Source organism: Elephantulus edwardii, unplaced genomic scaffold, assembly GCF_000299155.1.
Source record: "Elephantulus edwardii isolate Elephantulus edwardi_28Jun2011 unplaced genomic scaffold, EleEdw1.0 scaffold00230, whole genome shotgun sequence".
Taxonomy (NCBI): domain Eukaryota; kingdom Metazoa; phylum Chordata; class Mammalia; order Macroscelidea; family Macroscelididae; genus Elephantulus; species Elephantulus edwardii.
The window spans coordinates 2,983,713-2,989,733 of record NW_006399980.1 but is presented as its reverse complement, the minus strand read 5'-3'; positions in this window follow the sequence as shown (position 1 = coordinate 2,989,733).

The window sequence follows — 6,021 nt, the reverse complement described above, 5'->3', positions numbered from 1 at the left end:
GTTCTCCAGATTTCTTGGCACAACTTGGTGAGCACGTCCAGGGCAGCATCTATTAAGAGAAATACGTCAATTAGTATACCATCTATTCCAGGGGCCTTATTTTTTGCTATTTCCTTCAAAGCAGCTTGAACTTCTTCCTTCATCACCATGGGCTCTTGCTCATATGTTATTTCATTAAATTCTTCTGTGTCTGCCAATTCCTTTTGATGCAGTCACTCAGTATATTCTTTTCATCTTCTTTTAATACTGGATCATTTAATATTCTGCCAAAAGCATCCTTGATTATAGCAACTCGAGGTTTGAATTTGTTCTTCAGTTCCTTGAGCTTACAAAATGCTCAGCGAGTTCGACCCTTTTGGTTTTCTGACTCCAGCTCCTTGCATGTCTCATTGTAATATTTTACTTTTTCATCCTGTGCTGCCTTTTGAAATCTTCTGTTCTGCTCTTTAGTATCTTGAATTCTTCCTTCTGCTTTGGCTTCTCTACACTCCAGTGCAATATTCAGGGTTACTTCTGACATCCATTTTGGTCTTTTCTTCCTCCTCTGTCTTTGTAATGACCATTTGTACTCTTCCTGGATGATTTCCTTGATATCCGCCCACCGTTCATCTGGTCATCACTCATTAGTGTTCAAAGCCTCAAACCTGTTCCTGAGTTGGTTCTGAAATTCAGATGGGATAGACTCAATGTAATATTTTGGTTCCTGTGGATTTGGTTTAATTTTCCTCAGCTTTAGCTTGAACTTGCGTATGATTAGTTGTTGGTCTGTTCCACAATCAACTCCTGGCCTGGTTTTCACAGCTGATATTGAGCTTCTCCAGCAGTTTTTTCCACAGATGTAATCGATCTGATTCCTATGCATACCATCAGGTGAAATCCATGTATGTAACCTGCATTTATGTCTCTTAAAAAACCTATTTGTAATGAATAAGTTATTGACTGTGCAGAATTCAATCATTCTATCTCCAGCTCCTTTCCGTCACTGAGTCCATGTTTTCCAACTACTAAATCTTTTCTCTGTTCCCAACTTTTGCATTCCAGTCACCTATTATTATCAGTGCATCTTTATTGCATGTTCAATTGATCTCAGACTGTAAAAGTTGGTATAAATCTTCTCTTTCCTCTTCTTTGGCTCTGGTAGATGGTACATATATCTGAATGATAGTGGTATTCACTGGAGCTCTGGTGGCCTAGTGCCAAGAATTTCTACTGAAATCCCAGAGGAGTGCAGTTCAAATTCACCAGATGCTCTGCTGTAGAAGGAGGGGGCAATCTCCTCCTGTACCAGTCAGATCTGATTTGATGGTACACACACAGACATTTAATTGTAAAAGCTTGCAAATCCAATGTTAACAGTCAAGGCACTCCTTGGATCCAAGGAATTAAAACAGAAAAATCTAGAACAAAATGAGCAAAAAACCCAATCAGTTCTACTAGATTCCCTATCTATTCCATGTAGGCCTTAATCACAATGAAACTGCTCCCTAATGGATTGACTGTTTAACAAGCCCCATCAAGGGAATGATTACATCAAACCTCATTAGAGGAGTGACCATTATCACCAAACCAGAGAAGTGTTTGCAGCAGCAGGGAAAGAGTGTCCCTCTTCTGTAATACAAGCAATGTGTGTGCATGTGTACTGTTTATCATTATTCCACTGACATGGAAAACAATGTCCACTATAAAAAAATCATGTTCTATCTATTCATATTTGAGCAAATATTGTTGTATCCAGTACTTATTTCCTAAGTTGTGACCACCAACTTTGGCTTGGCAAGGGCATTACAAATTGTCGTTGCAAATTAAATAATTATAAGTCCTCTCTACCACTGTATTTCCTGTGGTAATTATGATTGTTAATTTTTGCTATTTTATTTTGCTGTGATTCCACCAAAATATTAAGAGGTTTATAAGGATTTATTGAAATATAACAATAATGATGATAATGGTAATAAAGATAGAATAACTCAAAATACGTAACTAACTTCATTATAAAAAATGAGATTTCCTTTGTATTTTTTTTCTTGAATAACCCCTATGTCTGCCTGATGTTTATACTGTAGATGCTTGTATGTTGTTGTAAATGAGCAAAAGCCATGTGGAGATGGCCATATCTGACATTTACTAACTTCACAAGAGCAGCAAACAACAAATGCTGGCAAGTTTGTGGCGAAGCAGGAACCCTTATGCGCTGTTGGTGGGAATGCAAAATGGTGCTACCATTATGGAGGCAATATGACACTTTTTTCAAAAAGTTGGAAATAGAGATACCATTTGACCCAGCAATTCTATTAATGGGAAAATACCCTAAAGAAACCATACATAACTGCCACTCAAACAGATATATTCACACCCATGTTCATTGATGCTTTGTTCACAATTTCAAAGAGCTGGAAACAACCCAGATGCCATCAACAAACAAATGGATAGAGAAGTTGTGGTATATTCACACAATGGAATACTATATTGCATTGAAAAACAAGAAACTAATAAAATATTATATGAAATGGGTGACCCTGGGGGACAGTATGCTGAGTGAAATATCTCAGTCAAAAAAGGACAAATATTGCTTTGTGCCACTGTTGTAAAACGGGACTGATATCGGGGTTTGTGGGAGCCTAAGAAAAGAGAAGATAATCTATACTGCATAAAAACAGATGAGGGATAGAACTGTTAAAAGAATACATGATTAAGTATTATTTTAATGAAAGAGTCCAGAAAAATGAGAGCTGCATAGTAAAGTGGACTGGTGGGGATGGTTGTGTATAACAATGAAAGAATTTTTTTTTTCCAAAGAGAAAAGCAAACTGGGAGAAGGAGTTGGCAGGGAGGAAATGGTGCAAAATGTATGAATGGACATCCAAAGTCTTTGTAAACTTTCATTAAAATTTTACTTAAAAAAACAAAAAACACAAGAAAATCAAAAGACAAATTACATTGGGAAGGTCTGCTGTTATGAACCTCTCAAGAGTGCTAAAGAGCTGAGAGCAGGCACAAAGGCGTAGAGTAGGGATGTGGCTGGAAGCCTCACATCACCATACCCCCACCCCTGGCAGCAGTGCCACAGCCCTGCGTGTTACCCCCCCCCAGTGGCACTGTCACAGCCAGGCGTCCCTCTGCCCCCAACCCCACCACATTCCTGGGTCCCCACCGCCGGTGGCAAAGGCACAACAGCCCCCCACCCCACGCCCCCGATCCGAACGGCAATGCCACAATCCAGCGTCCCCGCCCCTGGCAGGAGCACCACAGCCCTGCACTGCTGATGGCACCCCAGTGCCACTAGAGAGTCCTTCATACAACTCAGAAAATGATCAAGAGGGTGAGCCGTGGACAGTAGGATTTTTAATCAGAACTTTTGTTGTAATAATTCATTTTGGATCTGCAGGAACACAAAGCCACACCATGAATCCAGCCATCCCTGAAGCTAGTAGCTGATCTGCTGTGGGACTGATCTGGCAGGAGAAAGGCTGGTATTATCCTGACTGGGTTCTCTTGGGCATCACCGATTGCCTGGGAAAGCATCCAAGGGTGAGCCCACTGGTGGGAATTTGGCTGAGCTCCCTTGGGCCAAGCCAACTGCCCAGGAACAAGCAGGACAGTGGGAATTTGTCTGAACGTTTTGGACACCGCAGACAAGCCAGAGGCAAGTGGGTTGATGGGAATTTGACTTTGACTTCTTGGGTCCCATTGAACCCAGGACCCTGCTTGGTCAGGAGCCACTGTGTGAGGGCACTTGAGTAAGTGCCACTGGGCAGGGACAGCTGAGTGAAAATGACTGGGTGGGGAATGAACAGCTGCAATATGAGTAGGGACCACAATCATGAGCACACCCAGACAGCTGAGGTCTGAGTGATTTCCCCCAAGTGGTTGAACTACCCTTGTGATCACCCCACTCCAATGCTTGCCCCACTGCATTTGGCTCCACACCTGTGCCTACATGTCTAGTCAATCAACTTGCCTTTAATCTGGAGCACTTTGACCTGACTTACCTACAAGGGACTGCTCTCACAGGCTCTGAACTGACATTTCCCTGGAGTCAGAAGTTTAGAAAAACAAGTAGTCCATATTCTCTAGAGCATTGTCTTCAGATCAACAACATATCAATGTATCAAACAATGCAAGCCATCTCACACACTACACAAGTGCAAAGCAAGATGTCGCCCCTGAAAGGTGACACAGTATCAATGGATTTCCTGAAGCCAGAAAATCTGATGGAACTTTCTGACACAGAATTTAAAAGAACAATGATTGAATCTTTTCAATGGATGAAAGGCAAACTTGAAGAATTACAGGATACTAGAAGCAAAAACCAGGAGGAGCTAAAACAACCCCAACAATTCAGAACAATGTAAATAAAACAAATGAGGCGTTAGTGGTCCTGGAAAAACAAGAAATCACCATCCAAAATATGAGGTCTAATGTTTTAGATGCTGTCAAGATGATGGAGGGACATATAAGCAGAGTTGAAGAGATGGAACACAGAATCAGTGAAATAAAGACAGTTGTCACCACTGATCTGCTTAAGCAAAAAAGCAGAATCAAAAAGGAAAGAAAAAGAAGAAAACCTAAGAATAATATGGGACACCATCAAGAGAAATACCATGTGCATCATTGGAATCCCAGAACAGGAAAAAGCAAATAAAGGCATTGGAAAAGTTGTGGAAGAATTACTAGAGGAAAACTTCCCAGGCATAATGAAGAATGAGAGAATATATATTCAAAAAGGTCTGTGAACATCATATAGAATAGACCCTAAAAAGAAAAACACCAAGGCATATCATAGTTAAATTTGCCTGAACCAAAGATAAGGGGAGAAACCTGAAAGCAGCAAGGGAGAAAAAAGAGTAAGCTATAAGAGATAGCAGATAAGATTAAGTGTAGATTTCACAGCAGAAACTATGCAATCAAGAAGAAAATGGAAGGACATATATCAAACACCCAAAGAACACAACTATCAAACAATAACACTGTACCCAGCAAAATTATCCATCAAATATGAAGGAGAGATCAAGATATTCCCAGAAAAACAGAACCTAAGGGAGTTTGTAAAAACAAGACCAGCATTGCAGGAAAGACTCAGAGATGTCCTTCTTACAGAGGTACCACAGAAACCAGGATGGACCAAAGTGCTAGCAACAACAACAAAAAGAACTGAACATAGTGATAGCAATAAAACCTTGCCTCTCAATAATTACACTGAATATGAATGGTTTAAATGCACCACTAAAGAGGAGAAGAGTAGCAGATTGGATAAAAAACAAAACAAAATTCAAGAGACACACCTGAAACATGAAGATAAAGAAAGACTAAATATAAAAGGGTGGGGGAAAATATACCAAGTAAATGGCAACCAAGAAAAAAGCAGGAATAGTGATATTAATCTCTATAAAATAATTGTGAATGTAAAAACTATCACAAAGGACAAGGAAGGTCATATAGAACAACAGAGGTCATATAGGTCAATAGAAAAAGAGGACATAACAATAATAAATATCCATGCACCAAAATGTTATTTATGGAAAATACATAAAACAAACATTAACAAAACTGAAAAACGAAATAGACGATACTATTATAGTACTTGGATACTTCAATATACCCCTCTCAGGAAAAGATAGAACTACCAAAAGAAACTCAACAAAGATACTGAAGAATTAAGCCACACAATAAACCAACTTGACCTCATAGAGATGTATAGGCTAATGCACCTATAAAAAAGCACAATATATCTTCTTCTCCAATGTGCATGGAACATTCTCCAGAATAGATTACATTCTAGGTCACAAGGAAAGCATCAATAAACTAAAAAACACAGAAATTACACAAAGCACCTTTTTAGACCATAATGTTACCAAATTAGAAATTAATTACAAGAAGATAAAGGAGAAAAAAAAAAACCCGCATACAATTGGAAGCTGACTAAAGCCTTGTTTGAACATTACTGGGTGTGGTTGTTGTTGTTGTTATGTGCCTTCAAATCGCTTGCGACTCATAGCGACCCTATGTGCAACAGCCCTAAAC